Below are 19,786 nucleotides of genomic sequence, written 5' to 3'. Positions count from 1 at the left end.
CTTCAAAACCTTCGCACCATGGTATACATTTAAACCTATTGTATCGCGGGGTTCTGGTTCTTCGACTAATAATCCCCCCCGACTTATATCCACACCGAGATATTCAGCAATCAAAGTAATAAATATACCACCTCCTATTATGCTATGCGGTCTCATCCCCCTAACCATAGCTGATAAATAATAACCCACACAATAAGGTATACTTACAGCGCTTTGTGGGTCTCGAATATACATATGGTAAAACAAATCATGTTCATTTACCTTTTCCTTATTCTTAACTCTTTGTGTAATCGAATTAGATAAAAACCTATGAATTACTCTTAACTCTGCTCTATCTATATCCAAATAAGAGTAATTTCCCCCTTTAAATCGGTGATGGCTAGTCATTTGACTCCATACACCATGTGTATCAAAATTTTCGTCTATCTTTCTACCATTTAGTATCAACCCTCTACAATCGGCAGATGCTAACTCCTCAGGCGTATATATACGTAAAGCCTGAGCCATGTCTAGTAAAGACATGTGGCGCATCGAACCTCCTAATAAAAATCTAATAAAAGATCGATCGGTTAAACTAGCTACCCGATCATTTAATTCTATACTACACAACAATTCTTCACACCATACTTTATATACAGGTCTACGCATGTTGAATAACCGTACCCAATCGTTAAAAGTAGAATTACCATACCTCTGTGCAAGTAATTCCCTAATTGGCCCGGCCAATTCTACAGCTTCTAATGGTCCCCATTCTATGTCTCTAGGTACCTCAACAGCTTTAGAATGAAGAGTATGCAAACCCCTTTGGTATTTTGGATAATCTATCCAAAGTCTGTCAAATCTCAGGTTCGGGTGCAAATCTTCCAAGTGCATATCAGAAAATGTCATGACTGGATGAGGTATATCTTGTTTGTAGTAGTTATCCACCTCCTGTTGTTCCGCATTCTCAGCAGGAGCATTGCGAGCTTGGGATGAAGATTCACCCCTTTCAGTCTGCAAAACACATCAAACACAATTTTTGTGCATCCAAATATGCATTAGTGTCAGCAAAATCATCAATCAAAATAATTACAATGACATGATCAATTTATATCAAACTTAAGCTCATTTTCATATTTTCATCAAATCTACACTTTTTCAAATAAGCATATACGAAAATGTTCGCCAAGTTCATAAGCATTCAACTCAAATAACATGTCAAAATAATCATTACTAGCAATTAAACAAGTTTCAAATGGCATTATCTCTCAAAAATCAAGTTCATGAATTTTAGACTTGAAAAAGTCCACTTTAATTCTCAAAATCATGTTTAGGCTCAAAGTTTGGATCATTTAACTACCTAAACATGTTACACTACTTAATTTAGCAACAATTCATGACAAAAATCGACCATAACCTGTTTATATCAAAAAGCCCCAAATTTGCTCAAGAACACAAACCCTAGATTACTCAAAATTTGAAGTTTAAGGCTTCTAATCATGTTAAATAGCATCAATCTAGGTTATACAAGCATAATACATAAACAATTTAAGCATAATTACACTAAAAAGCATCAAAATCAAATTGGGTATAAAATTGCTCAAGAACACCAATTTTCGGATTAAATGGTGTTTAGGTGTAGAAATTTACCGTTTTTCTTGAGTAATTCCTTGATAGCATCCTTCTTAACATGATTTTAGTAAAAGATTTGATGATTAACGGTCAAAAATTGTGAATTTGGGAGTGTTTTTCGGGTTTTTTCGGGTTTGTTTCGCAGTATTTGTGGTGTGGGGATGTTCAACTGATCAGTTTTTGCGTTTTATTTTTTTTCTGGGTTTTGGTCCCTCCGCGAGTCGCGGTGTTTGACCCTTCAAACTCCGCGAGTCGCGGAGTTTGTATTTTTTTATATATATATATATATCTTATACTAATTAAAACAATTAAGTAATTAATTTTAAAATTTTGTTTCCCTTGTTATTTAGGACGAGGTCGTTTCGGATTGATGTCCTAGTCCGTCCTTTGACAAAATTTTAAAATTTGTCTTTTTCAAGCGATTGTTTTAAAAGGTAAGATTTTTAGGTTTTTTTTTTTTTTTTTTTTTTTTTTTTTTTTTTTTGGCATACTTTAATTCAATAACATTAAAAATAATGATAATAAAAGTTCTCGTCCCTCCCTCGGGTAAATCAATTTCGGTTCAAAGACCTAGTCTTCAACTTACGACGAACTTTAAAAATCATATTTTTAACTTAATGAGATAAAGTAAATTTTTGTTTTTAAATTCACACCAAACATAAAATAAAATTCAAAATTAATATTAAAAATTCACACCAAACTTAGAATTTAAAATGCATAAAAATAAAATTCATATTTTTTTTAAAAATTAAAAATTCACACCAAACTTAATTTAAAAATTCATATTATAAATTTACACCAAACTTATATTAATTTTTTCAAATATTTACAATTTTAAATATATTGTTTTTACAAAGTTTACAATATTAATTTAAGATTTATATATTAATTTTTAAAACATGGTAAAAATAAAATTAAAAATCTTTTTGGCTTTTTATCCCACTTTAATTAATCAAATATTATTAAAAATATACGCCCCTCTTTTCGGTAAAGTAATTTCGGTTCCAAGACCTAATTTAACTCATGACGAATTTTTGAAATATTTTGGGTTGATTGATTAAAGATATTTATACCTTAAGAATAAACGTTAAATTTCGCAGTGATGTAATAAATTTTTGAATGATATCAATAATTTCGGTCGCCAAACCTAATTTTATTTAATACCAATTTAATACTTTATAGCGAACAAATTAGCGTTTATTATCAAAAGGTTAAAAATAAAAATAAAAATAAAAATAAAAACTGTACAGACTTACCTGTGAGATAGTATTCTTAGTTATATGATCTATCCCATTCATAAGATAGTCGGTTTAATTGGTTTTCCATGGCTACATAGGCGTAACCTCCAGCATTCATTGTTTTTTCTTCTAAACATATGAACGGTCCGTCTCTGCATAAAGTAACAAATTCGGTATTTGAATAGGTTTGATTATTTGAACATTTAGCTCCATGTGACCATTTTCCTCATTTGTGACATCTTTCTAGGTGTCGTGCTCTTCTTTTCGCTGCGGATTTTGATTTTCCTTTACCAAATTGTAACTTATTATCTTCGCATCTGGATTCTTTTCTTACTCCGTCCAATCTTTCTCTGATTACTGATACTATTTCACTTGGAAGTGTGTCATTATTACGTTTAGTGATCAAAGCGTGTAGCATTAGACCATGGTTTAGTTCACAGGCAGTCTTCATTTCGTAAAAACCTAAAAAAATAAAAATTCAGAATGGGGAGAGAAGACTAGTTCTTTAGGGTCTGCTAGGGAAAGACCGTTCGGGTTCCATTTTCGAGAACTACACGAAAACAGAAAATCTAATTCTAACAGAAATACATACACATTTAAAGACTTGATTCTCCCCACACTTAGTTAGCTGTGGTATCGAAATTGTGATTAACTTCATTGTCGAATTCCATCGGACCATGTATGTAATGTTTAACTCTGTGACCATTAACTTTAAATTCAATCCCATTTGAATTTATTAATTCTATCGTTCCGTATGTGAAAACTCTTTTGACTATGAATGGTCCAGACCATCTTGATTTCAATTTTCCAGGAAATAGCTTGAATCGTGAATTGAAAAGAAGAACTCTGTCTCCTTCTTTAAATTCTTTTAAACTTTTGATTCTTTTATCATGCCATTTCTTCGTTCTTTCTTTATAGATTAACGAATTTTCGTATGCTTCATGTCTTAATTCTTCTAATTCGTTTAGTTGACTTAATCGTAGATGTTCAGCTTCATGTAAATCAAGATTACATGTCTTCAAAGCCCAAAATGCTCTGTGTTCAATTTCTACTGGAAGATGACATGCTTTTCCATAAACAAGTCTAAAAGGTGTGGTTCCAATTGGAGTTTTGTAGGCTGTTCTAAAAGCCCAGAGTGCATCCTCCAATTTAATGGACCATTCCTTCGGATTTGATCCTACGTTTTTTTCTAGAATACGTTTTAAAGCTCGGTTGGTATTTTCAACTTGTCCACTTGTTTGTGGATGATATGTAGTGGAGATTTTATGAGTTACTCCATATCTTTTGAGAACTTTCTCAAGTTGATTATTACAGAAATGAGTACCCCGATCACTTATTAAAGCTTTCGGTGTTCCAAACCTTGCAAAAAGACGTTTTAAAAAGTTGACTACAACCTGCATCGTTAGTTGGGAGAGCTTGTGCTTCCGCCCATTTAGATACATAATCAATGGCTACGAGAATATAGAGATTATTATGAGATTTTGGAAATGGACCCATAAAGTCAATACCCCAAATGTCAAATACTTCACATACTTGTATGACATTTTGTGGCATTTCATCACGTTGACTTATTTTTTCGGCCCTTTGACAAGCATCACAGGATTTGCAAAGAAGGTGTGCGTCTTTGTAAATTGTAGGCCAATAGAATCCAGCATCGTAAAGTTTCCTTGCTGTTAGTTGGGGCCCATAATGCCCTCCTGTTGGTCCTGTGTGACAATGGTTTAAAATTTTACTAGCTTCATCTCCGAATACACATCGGCATATTATTCCATCGGGACAACTTTTAAACAGATGTGGATCTTCCCAAAAATAGTGTTTTATATCACTAAAGAATTTCTTTCGTTTTTGGTACGATAATCCTTTTTCAAGGAATCCACATACTAAGTAGTTTTCATAGTCTGCAAACCATGGTATTTCATTATAATCTATCTTCAATAGATATTCATCAGGAAAGTTTTCTTGTATGGCCGATTCATTTAGAACTTCTAATTCGGGATTTTCAAGACGAGAAAGATGATCAGCGACGAGATTTTCTGCTCCTCTTTTATCTCGGATTTCAATATCGAATTCTTGTAAGAGTAAGATCCAACGGATTAATCTTGGTTTAGCATCTTGTTTCGAAAATAGGTATCTAAGAGCAGAATGATCGGTATAGACCACCGTTTTAGCTAGAACGAGATATGATCGAAATTTGTCAAAAGCAAAGACAATAGCAAGGAGTTCTTTTTCAGTAGTTGTGTAATTCTTTTGTGCTCCTTGTAACGTCTTACTAGCATAATATATAGGTTGAAATCGTTTTTCAATCCTTTGTCCTAAAACGGCTCCCATTGCAAAATCACTTGCATCGCACATTAGTTCGAATGGTAGATTCCAATTTGGTGTTATCATAATCGGCGCATTAGTAAGTTTCTCTTTAAGAATATTAAAAGATTTGATGCATTCATCTGAAAAGATGAATGGAGCATCCTTTTCTAGGAGTTTATTCATAGGAGTGGCAATTTTAGAAAAATCTTTTATGAAACGTCGGTAAAAACTGGCATGCCCTAGAAAACTCCTAACTCCTCTAACATTGGTGGGATGTGGAAGTTTAGCAATTATATCTACTTTAGCTCTATCCACTTCAATTCCTTCTTTTGAAATTTTATGTCCAAGAACGATGCCTTCTTTAACCATGAAATGGCATTTCTCCCAATTAAGTACTAGATTTGATTGTTCGCATCTAATAAGCATTCGTTCCAGATTAACTAGACATGATTCAAATGTATCACCGAAGACTGAAAAGTCATCCATGAAAACTTCCATGCATTCTTCTATCATGTCATGAAAAATCGCCATCATACACCTTTGAAAGGTTGCAGGGGCGTTGCAAAGTCCAAATGGCATGCGTTTGTAAGCAAAAGTACCATAAGGGCACGTGAACGTGGTTTTCTCTTGGTCTTCGGGTGCTATTGGAATTTGAAAATATCCGGAAAATCCATCTAGAAAACAATAGTAACTATTTCCGGCTAATCTTTCCAACATTTGATCAATGAAAGGCAAGGGAAAGTGATCTTTTCTGGTGGCGTCATTTAATTTTCTATAATCAATACATACACGCCATCCTGTTATAGTCCTAGTAGGAATAAACTCATTTTTTTCATTTGTAATGACAGTCATGCAACCCTTCTTAGGTACGCATTGAACTGGGCTTACCCATTGACTATCAGAAATTGGATAAATTAGACATGCGTCTAGCAGTTTAATAATTTATTTTTTAACTACATCTTGCATATTAGGATTTAGTCTTCGTTGGCGTTGCACATACGTTTTATGACCTTCTTCCATAAGGATTTTATGTGTGCAATACGAAGGACTTATTCCTTTAATATCATGAATCTTCCATGCAATGGCTGGTTTATGAGCTTTCAACACAGAAATGAGTTGTGATTTCTCATTTTCAGTAAGAGAAGACGATATTATTACAGGTAATTCAGATTCACCATGTAAATAAGCGTATTCTAAATGGTTTGGAAGTGGCTTTAACTCTAATTTCGGAGGTTCTTCTATCGATGATTTGTATCGATATCTGTCTTCTTCTTTTAGCATTTGAATTTCTTCTGTTGTTGGTTCATATCCATTAGCTATAAGTGTAGCTAACATTTCAGCTTCATCAATTTGTTCAGTACCTTCTCCTAAAGAACATTCTCCCGTTCCTTGTAATTCTGGAAATTCTTCTAACAATTCTGCATGTGCATCTATAGTTTGAATATAATAACATGTATCATCTGCAGATTGCGGTTGTTGCATTGCTCTATCAACTAAAAAGGTAACACTCTCATCCTCTATACTTAGGGTCAATTTCTTACCGAACACGTCTATCATTGCTTTAGTCGTGTTTAAAAATGGTCTTCCTAATATGAGAGGAACTTGAGAATCTTCTTCCATGTCCAGAACAACAAAATCTACTGGAAATACTAAAGTACCAACTTTAACTAGCATATTCTCCATTATCCCTCTAGGATATTTTATTGATCTATCGGCTAGTTGTATGCTTATTCTTGTTGGTTTCAATTCTCCAAGGTCTAGTTTAGCGTATAGTGAATACGGCATTAAATTATACTAGCACCTAAGTCTGCCAATGCTTCTATTGAACTAAGACTACCCAGAAAACATGGAATTGTGAAACTTCCTGGATCAGATAGTTTTTCTGGTATCTTATTCAACAGCACTGCTGAACAATTAGCATTCATAGTAACAGCCGAGAGTTCTTCCATTTTCTTTCTATTTGAGATTATATCTTTCAAGAATTTAGCATATCTAGGCATTCCTGAAATCACATCAATGAAAGGAAGATTTACATTTATCTGTTTAAACATATCCAAGAATTTAGATTGCTCAGCTTCAAGTTTCTCTTTCTTCATTTTACTCGGGTAAGGAAGTGGTGGTTGGTATGGTTTAACATAAGGTTTATCCTTAATTGTGTTATCTTCATTAACCTTCTCAACTACCGGTTCTTTTTCCTTATCTTGTTCAGGTTGTGGTTCTTGTGGAGTAGGAATAGCTTCATCAGAAGTTACAGGTATTTCAGGTGGTTTAAGTGTTGTACCACTTCTTGTGGTAATAGCTTTAGCTGTTTCATTCCGGGGGTTAGCATTTGTATCACTAGGTAGACTTCCCGGTTTTCTTTCACCTATTAACCTTGCTAGGTTACTTACTTCTTGTTCCAAGTTTTGAATAGAAGCTTGTTGATTTCTAAATGCTTGAGCATTTTGTTCATTAGTTTGTTTCTGAGATGTGAAAAACTGCGTTTGAGTTTCAACTAGCTTCGTCATCATATCTTCTAAATTCGGCTTTTTATCATCAGGTTGTGGTGGTTTGTTTTGAAAATTAGGTCTTTGCTGATTGTAATTATTGTTGGATACTTGTTGATTGCTAGGACCTTGTTGGTTGTTGTATGGAATATTTCGGTTATAGTTCTTGTTTTGATTGTAAATCAGTCTTGGCAGTTGATAATTATTTTGATAATTATTTTCAGGCCTTTGGTTTATGTATGAAATATTCTCTCTTTGTTCCATTGTTAATTCAATACTGAGACAATCTTTTGTCAAATGTGGTCCTCCACACTGCTCACAACTAATTCGTGTTGAGTGAATATCCTTAGTCATCTTTTCCATTCGTCTCTCCACAGCATCTATTTTTGCGGAAATGGAATCTAAGTCATGGCTAGAATTGGCTCTAGCTGCTTTAGATGATCTAACAATATCTTTTTCTTGGTGCCACTCATGTGAGTGGGAAGCAGTATTATCAATAATTTTGTAAGCATCAGTTTCTGTTTTCTTCATAATAGAACCACCAGCTGCTATATCGATGTCTTTCCTTGTAGTGATGTCACATCCTTGGTAGAATATTTGTACTATTTGACAGGTGTCTAAACCATGTTGCGGACATCCTCTCAATACCTTTCCAAATCTTGTCCACGCCTCATATAGAGTTTCATTTGGCTTCTGTGTAAACGTAACAATTTCTCCTTGAAGTCTTACGGCTTTAGATGCCGGAAAGAATTGTTTAAGAAATTTTTCAACTAAAATGTCCCATGTATCAATCGCCCCTTCAGGTAACGATTCCAACCAATCTTTGTCTTCTCCATTTAAAGTTTAGGGAAATAACATGAGATATATCTGTTCATCCTCCACTTCTCTTATTTTAAATACAGTGCAGATCCTATTAAAGGTACGAAGATGTTCATTTGGATCTTCCTTTGGCGCACCACTAAATTGGCATTGATTAGTCACCATGTGTAGAATTTGTCCTTTGATTTCATAATCTGGCGCATTAATTTCTGGATGAGTAATTGCGTGACCTTGGCCAGTGCGTTTAGCTCTCATTCGGTCTTTCATACTTAAAGGTTCCAGATTCTCCATAATTGAATTTGTTGAATTGGAATCACTAGAGGATTCTGATTTAATGGTTCGTTCCTCAACAATCTCTGTTTGAATGATTGGTGGTTCCGGAGGAAAATTTAATGGTTCAGGATCTATGAATCGTCCCAGAATATTCTCCGGATTCTCAATTGTGAGGTCGGGTTCAAAAAATGGATTATCGGAAATTTGAACTGGAGTACTTGGTCGACTGGATGACGATTCTAAAGAAAAATCAACGGCGGTAATATTTGCTAAATGTCTTGATCTCGTTACAGGTGGTGAACGTAAAAAAGGTGGTGAACGTCTTGCTTGGTGCATTCACTGAATATCCTATTAGTTTTTTTTAAAAGGAAAGAAAAATTATATAAGTTATCCAATCAATAGACTGTTCTGATTTTGCCCACGTTTCGAATAGCCAAAAGATGTAGCAGAGGGGCAGGATTCGTTTGGTCTCAATATAATTGAGGACTGTTTGGCTCCAATAACCCGGTCCACGTACAAATCCAACTATTACTACGAACCAGAAAATTTTGATGTCTATCAATTTAACCGCTTAAAATAAATTTTCGTAATTTTAAGAAATTTAGATAAGAAGTAGAATAAAAAAAAATCTATGTCCTAAAAATGATTTTTCACTTATGCGATTTATAAAATCTTATACATAAATTTAACTTTACGTAATTTGACTAGTACATATTAAATTATATTTTCGCTTCTACAAATTTCCACTTCGATTAAATCGAAATTAGTTTACAAAATTTTACGTAACCCTAGTTTTACTATGAACATCATTTTGTCACCTCCTCTAAAATTACTTTCACTAATTATATAAACACTTTTGCATTTTTATCAATTTACCTTTGTTTTATCAAATTAAACATTCTTTTAATCAACTCTTTTTTGTAATGTTCAAATTATTTCACGTAAAATAATACGTGTTGTACATAACTCAAGTCTTACTAATAGCTTCGCTTCGTTTATATTGACACATCAAACGTCACAACTTTTCAAAAATTACTATGGCTTATTATTAAAACTTTTGTATTGCTCTCCAATGTGTTTGGATCACCTTTATTCTCATTCTCCATGCAAGAACGAGACTTACCTCTTTACGTGCATCATCTCTTCCTTGCTATGCTAATCATTAAGAAGTTTCTACTTCCGGTATTTCACGGCTAAACGACAACACCCTCGTAAACATCAATACTATGATATTTTGAACAAGGAAGCAAAGGTTCCTTCATGGTGGAAACAATACCTTCTAAACAATGATTCACATTCGCATCCACATTTAAACTCATAAGTAAATAATAGACCGACTCGCCATTTGTGCAAAAACACTTTTCTTACTCTGAAGGAGTTACCTTAAACATTTATGAAGATACTCTAAATATTTATTCCTTCATGGATTGTAACTTGATGGTATTCTAGTCAAATTTTAAACTATGATTCGACATGAAACTGAAATCATAAATCTTAAAGCTACATCCTGAAACTATTTCTAAAGACAAGTTCTCATGTATACTGAACGATGTCTTTCACTTGTATTATCCTGAGGTCAATGAATTCTCAACTAACATCTCATTTGTCTATTAGACATCTCTTGAAAACTAAAGGTATTATGGTTACCTTTCACAACTTGAAGCTGGTACTATCTCTAACAAACACCAGCCATACGTCAAAGTACGTAACTAAAATATTTACGTACTCTACTCTATTTTATCTGCCCTACTATTGCGGCATGAACACTCAAGACTTTATTGAACTCAACGACACATTTAATGATGGTATAGCATCATCCTTCCTTTTAAAGGAAAACTAGTAAAACGACACTCTTGTTATTCCTTGGAAAATCTCCGCATTTAATGCACTTTGCAAACGACCTAATAAGGTTAAGGATCATGAGATCAAACGTGTAAACAAAGCAATATACTTATTGTTAACACTCATTCGAATTCACATAAGGTCCCCGATTGTACCAGGGAACGTGAAAATCAAACTCTATTGTTAAAGTCCGTTGGGATTCACGTAGAAGCCAATAATATACATGGGAACGCGAAGACCAAATGATACAGAAATATCCCCATCTCTTCTCAACTGCTGAGGCAAACGAGAAATCTACCTAAAACTTCGGGACGATGTTTCTAATAACGGGGATGTACTATAACGACCTTCATTTTTCCATTCTATATTTTTCCAATATTAAATGCCTAAAAAATATAATTAAACTTAACGATTAAACTTTAATCAATAATTGATAAGCGTTAAGAATTATAAAACATAATAATTAACTTTGTGTAATAAACGAAAAGTTAATAAAAGATGGAAATAATAAGCTAATTAATTTTTGTGATCAAAATATAATACTCTAAAGCTTGTAGCCTTTAAATAATTAAATTAGAACCTTTAATGAGTAATTTAAGCTAATCTAAAGTACAAGGTTTAAAACGAAAAAGTTCCAAACCCTTCCGCTAAAACCCTAGCCGAAAATTATAGGGGTAAAATGTCCATTATACCCTCTCAATTTCGGCCCAAATTACCTCCTCCCTAAACCTAACTTATTCCCTAAGAAAACCAAAACCATAATTCTAGATCCTTCCTAGCTCAAGTATAAAAGGAGGTGCAAGAGTTTAGGTTTTCCCATCTCATTCATCACACAAAAACCCTAAATCCCTCTCCATCTCTCTTGGAAATTTAAGCCAAGATAGTCACCACCACCATCATCGACAATCACCAACACCACTTCAAGGTTTTCAAGTGATCTTCAAGTTTGTTCATCGTGTTCTTCGTAATCTTCAAGGTGTTCTTGATTTTTGGAGTGCTTTGATCTTCATCTTCAAGTAATCTTCATCTTTTTCTTGTTAATCTTCAACAAGGTAAAAACCCTAGATCCAAATCTTTTATATCTTACTTTCAATTCATGTTTATGTTCATAATCATATTCATGTTCTTGCTCTTATTCATAAACATACATACTTGTTCACGTAAAAAAATAATAATAAAAACATATACATATACATATACATATACCATACGGTTTTTTTTTAAAAAGGGAAAAGGTTTGATCTTTAAAACCCTAAAAGATTAACAAAGATTGTGTTAGAGTTTAAACATGGTAAAAAGTATATATACATACCATATATAAGTACATACATGTAAAAATAATATATATATATATATATATATATATATATATATATATATATATATATATATATACATACTATATATATACGGTTCACATAAAAAAAAGATTTTTTTTGTTTAATCTTGAAAACCCTAAAGATTTGATAAAGATATGTTTGTATTTAAAAAGGAAACGAAATATATATACATGCACCACATATATATAAATGGAAACAAAATAATATATACATATATATATATATATATATACATATACAAGATATATATATACATATTAAATATTAAAACCCTAATTAAACTAACCCTAATTTATTAAACCCTAATTTAATAAAACCCTAAAACATTAATTAAACCCTAATCATTTATTACTAAACCCTAATCATTAAATACTACTTTAATTAATTAAACCTAATTAATTAATAAAACCTAATACTACTTATACTTATACACTTATATTATTACTAACACATATAATATACTACTACTTATATTATATTATACGATTACGTTAGTCATTCACGATAACGTGCGATTACTCGAACTTCAACGCTACTTAAGGCCTAGGGTGATCCTTGGTACCACTATGGGACGCTTGTGGATTACGAATGCCAAACTTAGATTTTGGTCAAGAAATCCTGGGCCAACCGGTAACAATTGATCATTCTAGTAACTCGGCGGTGGCATAGATGTTTGGGTATGATGCACAATGTCAAACCCGACGATAGTAATCAAATACTTAGTTACTATCACACTTAATAGGTGGTAGACTTATTAAGGACAACTCACTAGTGTTCGATACTAACTTACTAAAAATGGAAACTTACTAAAAAAGGAAACATTCTAAAAGTAGAAACTTACTAGGAATGGAACTTAGTAAAACGAACTATACTTAAAACACTTTCATACTTACTCTTAATTTGGGCAAAACACTTAACTACTATTAAATGTCAAATAGGTTGATTTTCTTCTCATTCATCCAAACTTTCTATTCCGAGGAATAACTCTCTCATCTGCTTACTAAGGTGAATTTCATAGCCCCACTTTATATTGTGCACAACTTATTTAACTTCTTGGGGTGAGACACATGCTGTTTTTACATTTTACAATTTAGACACAAGTACCAAACTGCAAAACTATGCTATACCCGGCTATGTCCGACTAAGTCCCTACAGTGATATTTTTAATTTCTCGTTGAATGCATTCTTAATTATTGGGGGTAGGCCTATCGGGAGTAACATCTCCGATACATTTGACCAAGTCATTGTATTACTTAATAATGAAATTAAACCGACAAGGACAGACACAACTTGTCATTGGGGCAAACTTGAACGTTTAGTCTAAATATCACGAACTGGCATAACTTTTTGGTCCCTGCGAGATCAACTTTATAAACTAATCTTGTGGTCTAAAAACAACGATAACTACTTTTGTTAAACCTATGATTTCACTCAACCTTTTTGGTTGACACTTTAGCATGTTTGTCTTAGGTGCTGTTTGCTCAAGCTTACTTATCTTCTACTTATGTGATGCTACTTGGACATAGGATCTCAAGAACTATCGCATTTATTATTTTTGCATTTGAAACATTTACATCATTGTAATTTAAATTCTTGTAACGACATTTCATTTTCCGCTGCGTACTCAATAAAATCTATTTTTATCATTTAGAATTGTTCTCGTATTATAATATGTTGGTTTATTTGATATTAGTGACGTTTCTTTCAGACCCTATCTGGAGGTCGTCACAGAGTGGTATCAGAGCCAGTTTGTTATAGAGAACCCGGATTGCATCTTTATGTGTGCCTTACTTATTAGCTAGGGTGCCTTAGCTATCTAGGAAACTATAACCTTTCCTGCCTTAGACTTTAAAACACTTAGGATTGCCTTGTAATATTAAAACATATGCTTTACAATCTTATCTTAAAACTGATCAAAATCTCTTTCCTAATGTTAGGATGCCTAACTCTCATCAAGCAAACAAAATGAATCTTTTCAAGCCAACCGAAAAAGGAGCTGAAAGGTCTTCCACTGAAAGACCAGTCCAAAGTCCACCTTATGGTATTGGTAGTCCTCCCTCACCAAATTATAGCCCGGATACTCTACCTACTTCTCCTGATTTTCACCCGACTCAAGGATCTGAAAGTAAAGGAGAATGCCCTGCTAATTCTACCGACTCTGGCTCTTATCACTCACTGGTATATAAACCGATGAGTACTCCCGAATGGGATGCTCTTCAAGATCTCCCTAACTACGACAATGACTTCTCAAATTATGAGCCGAAAGAAAAGCCTATTGAAGAATCATCTGAAAACTCAACTCTAAAGAGAAAGCAACCCGAACCCGCTACTACTGGTGAAACCAGTCCATCATTTTGTAATAACATGGAGCACGTAATGGTGAAGCGTGATATCATCAATCTTCAGAGTAGTTGTGAGAAGAATAGAGAGTATAGCAGACGCCATGTTGCTCGGATAGAAGTGCGTCTAAACAACCTAGAAAAAGAAAACAAAATCTTGAAGGAAATCATCAAACAGTCCTTCGACTCTCAAACCGAAAGGCTAGAGAAACTTGTGAAAAATAACATGGACAAAGTGATGGAGAAAGTGATGGCTGAGAAAGAGAAGAAATGAAGCGTATCTTGTTCTTTGTTTTCCTATTTTCCATTTTCCTATCTATGTAAAGGCTATGCCTTAAATTATTTCCATTTCCAACTCGTGTAATAAAGGCTTATTTAATGCCTCGTTCTTAATAATATAAAGTGTTTCGTTTATATCATGTTAATCTTCATACCGCTTAAGATTTTTCAAACTTATGACCTATCAGATTTATCAAACTTCCATACACCCTTATGTAGTGAAGAATCATGGTTTGTCCAACCACACCAACTCTTATCACGATGGTTCATAACTTTCTCGTTTGACCACTTCCATTTCCTAACTTTCACAACTTCCATAACTTTCAAAGATATGAAAGTTGACCAAGTCAATAAAGACTGCAACTTAAAACTAGTCAACCATAACTCGACAAGTTTGTAACTATTTTCATGGATGACATTTTGATCTTCTCCAAGAGTAAGAAAGAACATGAGCAACATTTGCAAATTCATTCTTGCACTCTTAAGAAAAAGAACAACTCTACGCAAACTTTTTCAAGTGCAAGTTTTGGCTTAAAACTGACATGTTGTCGATCCAGCTAAGATTACTGCTATCCTAAACACACTATATTAGAAATCATCATTGATATCATATCCTGACCTTATGGAGTGACCTTGGAATGGAAATATGAATTAGTGAAATATAATGACGGTGGCCAACGTGATTATATTACGGTAATTCATAGAAATATTCCAATATCATGATGTATGGAATAGAAAGTGAATCAAAGAAAACTCTCAAGCTATCTGTTCAAAAACCAAAATGCAAGGGTATGAAAGGAGAAAAATGACCATCTTGATATTAGTAGATACGAAGAACTCATTCTAATCAAACTATATATCGATTTCATACTCATTTAACAAACTTTCATGTACCATAAAGGTTGTAAACAATCGAATCTTGAAGTTTTACATTCCTTTATCCTAAATGGATATCTCATGATCATTGATACTTAATCATCACTTGTTATATCCAAATCCTCTCTGTTATTACACTTTCGGTGTAAATTTTCATATGACTTTCAAAAAAAAAAAAAAAAAAAACCATGTCATTTGAACCCTCAAACGTCGATATTACAAACACCATGTCCAATATTACGTTTTCTATGTCGAGATGATAAACTTTTGAAGAATGGAACCTCCATACGTGTATCGTTTTGACTATCATAGTTAAGAAACTTCTGTACTCGTACATCTACTTATAATAGACTACTTGGCACCATGCAAGTAATGGTGTCATAGTCAAACAAAAATTGATCATTGTCAACTCGAAAATCAAAGGTGAAATACACTATCTCAAGTTGTGGCTTGAGCTAAACTCATCACATCTGAAAAACTGCTGTAACAATTGAAATGATTCCATCATATTTTAACGTATCCTCCTCGCAGACCAATTAAGGCTGAATCCAAACGATCATTACATAGTTGAAATTCACTGCTTTAGCATTTATTTATACTTGCATATGCGACTGCCAGATTATTCATACCGAGTTCTCTAACTCTCACTATCACTCGAACGATTCAAAGTTGCAAATTTTATTTGAAGTTCTTTCATACATAACTCTAAATCCAAGGGATTTACTCATTTGATGATAATCACTTTATCTTCCTTCTTACTTTAATGTTAAACATTTTGAGTCCAAGGACTCATGCCCTGATAAAAGTCAATTTATTAGTTTTCACTACCTCGAAACAATTATTACACAATTATCCTCCGGAATTTTAAAATCTTCAATAAATTTTTCTCAAAAAAATAAACTTTTAAATACAAGTACCTCGTTTTCCAAAGATTTCTTACACGAGTCTTTATTTTCAAACTATCTCGGAATTTATAAAAATGATTTTTCACTTATGCGATTTATAAAATCTTATACATAAATTTAACTTTACGTACTTTGACTAGTACATATTAAATTATATTTTCGTTTCTACAAATTTCCACTTCGATTAAATCGGAATTAGTTTACAAAATTTTACGTAACCCTAGTTTTACTATGAACATCATTTTGTCACCTCCTCTAAAATTACTTTCACTAATTATATAAACACTTTCGCATTTTTATCAATTTACCTTTGTTTTATCAAATTAAACATTCTTTTAATCAACTCTTTTTCGTAATATTCAAATTATTTCACGTAAAATAATACGTGTTGTACATAACTCAAGTCTTACTAATAGCTTCGCTTCATTTATATTGACACATCAAACGTCACAACTTTTCAAAAATTACTTTGGCTTATTATTAAAACTTTCGTATTGCTCTCCAATGTGTTTGGATCACCTTTATTCTCATTCTCCGTGCAAGAACGAGACTTACCTCTTTACGTGCATCATCTCTTCCTTGCTATGCTAATCATTAAGAAGTTTCTACTTCCGGTATTTCACGGCTAAACCACAACACCCTCGTAAACATCAATACTACGATCTTTTAAACAAGGAAGCAAAGGTTCCTTCATGGTGGAAATAATACCTTCTAAACAATGATTTACATTCTTATCCGCGTTTAAACTCATAAGTAAATAATAGACCGACTCGCCATATGTGCGAAAACACTTTTCTTACTCTGAAGAAGCTACCTTAAACATTTATGAAGATACTCTAAACATTTCTTCCTTCATGGATTGTAACTTGATGGTATTCTAGTCAAATTTTAAACTATGATTCGACATGAAACTGAAATCATAAATCTTAAAGCTACATCCTGAAACTATTTCTAAAGACAAGTTCTCATGTATACTGAACGATGTCTTTCACTCGTATTATCCTGAGGTCAATGAATTCTCAACTAACATCTCATTTGTCTATTAGACATCTCTAGAAAACTAAAGGTATTATGGTTACCTTTCGCAACTTGAAGCTGGTACTATCTCTAACAAACACCAGCCATACATCAAACTACGTAACTAAAATCTTTACATACTCTACTCTATTTTATCTGCCCTACTATTGCGGCATGAACACTCAAGACTTTAATGAACTCAACGACACATTTAATGCTGGTATAGCATCATCTTTCCTTTTAAAGGAAAACAAGTCAGAATAGTCTATTAATTTGATAACTTATATAATTTTTTTATTTTTATAACTAATAGGATATTCAGTGAATGCACCGAGCAAAAAGTTCACCACCTTTCATACGTTCACCACCTGTAACTCGATCAAGACATCTAGCTAATATTGTCGTCGTTGATTTTTCTTTAGAATTGTCATCTAGTCGACTAAGTACTCCAATTCAAATTTTCGATAATCCATTTTTTGAACCCGATCTCACAATTGAGAACCCGGAGGATATTCAAGGACAATTCAGAGATCCTGAACCACTAATCATTCCTCCTGAACCACAAATCATTCAACCATAGATTTTCGAGGAAGAAACCATTAAATCAAAATCCCCTAGTGATTCAGATTCAACAAACTCAATCATGGAAAATCAAGAACCTCTAAGTATGAAAGACTGAATGAGGGCTACACGCACTGGCCAAGGTCATGCAATTACTCAACCAGACATTAATGTGCCAGATTATGAAATCAAGGGACAAATCCTACACATGGTAACTAATTAGTGCCAATTTAGTGGTACACCGAAGGAAGATCCAAACGAACATCTTCATACCTTTAATAGGATCTATACTCTATTCAAAATTAGAGAAGTTGAGGATGAACAGATCTATCTCATGTTATTTCCCTGGACTTTAAAGGGAGAAGCCAAAGATTGGTTAGAATCGTTACCTGAAGGGGCAATTGACACATGGGATGTCTTAGTTGAGAAATTTCTTAAAAGATTCTTTCCGGCATCTAAAGCCGTGAGACTTCAAGGAGAAATTGTTACGTTCACACAAAAGCCAAATGAAACTTTATATGAGGCATGGACAAGATTTGAAAAGTTGTTGAGAGGATGTCCTTAACATGGTTTAGACACTTATCAAATAGTACAAATATTCTACCAAGGATGCGACATTACTACACGAAAAGACATCGACATAGCAGCTGGTGGTTCCATTATGAAGAAAACCGCAACTGAAGCTTACAAAATTATTGATAACACAGCCTCCCACTCACATGAGTGGCATCAAGAAAAAGACATCGTTAGATCATCTAAAGCAGCTAGAGCCGATTCTAGCCATGACTTTGATTCCATTTCCGCAAAGTTAGATACTTTCGAGAGACGAATAGAAAAGATGACTAAAGATATTCACGCAATACGAATTAGTTGTGAGCAGTGTGGAGGACCACATTTGACAAAAGATTGTCTCAGCATTAAACAAACAATGGAACAAAGAGAGAATGTTTCATACATGAACCAAAGGCCTGGAAATAATTATCAAAATATTTATCAACCGCCAAGACCAAACTACAATCAAAATCAGAATTATAACCGAAATATTCCATACAACAACTAACAAGGTCCTAGCAATCAACAAATATCTAACAATACTTACAACCAGCAAAGACCTATTTTTCCAAATAAACCACCACAAACCGATGATAAAAAGCCAAATTTAGAAGACATGATGTCGAAGCTAGTTGAATCTAAAACTCAATTTTTCACATCTCAGAAACAAACGAATGAACAAAATGTTCAAGCATTTAGAAATCAACAAGCTTCAATTCAAAATCTGGAACAAGAAGTAAGTAACCTAGCAAGGTTGATAGGTGAAAGAAAATCGGGGAGTCTACTGAGGGATACAAATGCTAACCCCCGGAATGAAACAGCTAAAGCCATTACCACAAGAAGTGGTATTACACTTAAACCACCTAAAATACCTGTAATTTCTGATGACTCTATTCCTACTACACAGGCACCACAGCCTGAGCAAGAGAAGGAAACAGAACCGGTAGTTGAAAATGTTAATGAAGATAACACAGTCAAGGTAAAGCCTTATGTTAAACCATACCAACCACCGCTTCCTTACCCGAGTAAAATGGGAAAAGAAAGATTTGAAGCCGAGCAATCCAAATTCTTGGATATGTTTAAACAAATAAATGTCAATCTTCCTTTCATTGATGTGATTTCAGGAATGCCAAGATATGCTAAATTCTTGAAAGATCTAATCACAAATAGAAAGAAAATGGAAGAACTCTCGGCTGTTACCATGAAAGCTAATTGTTCTGCAGTGCTGTTGAATAAACTACCAGAAAAACTCTCTGATCCGAGAAATTTCACAATTCCATGTTTTCTGGGTAGTCTTAATTCAATAGAAGCATTGGCAGACTTAGATGCTAGTATAAATTTAAT

General features: G+C 33.5%; 1 non-coding gene across 1 annotated transcript; it reads right to left on the bottom strand.

The window, feature by feature from the left end:
- Positions 1-18,356: 18,356 nt before the first annotated feature.
- LOC139845941 (small nucleolar RNA R71) lies at positions 18,357-18,463 on the bottom strand. Its single transcript, XR_011758692.1, has one exon. It is a non-coding gene; the product is annotated as a small nucleolar RNA R71 (small nucleolar RNA).
- Between the last annotated feature and the right edge of the window lie 1,323 nt (positions 18,464-19,786).

Source organism: Rutidosis leptorrhynchoides, chromosome 4, assembly GCF_046630445.1.
Source record: "Rutidosis leptorrhynchoides isolate AG116_Rl617_1_P2 chromosome 4, CSIRO_AGI_Rlap_v1, whole genome shotgun sequence".
In the NCBI taxonomy this organism is placed as follows: Eukaryota; Viridiplantae; Streptophyta; class Magnoliopsida; order Asterales; family Asteraceae; genus Rutidosis; species Rutidosis leptorrhynchoides.
This window is presented reverse-complemented; position numbering and strand designations above follow the sequence as displayed.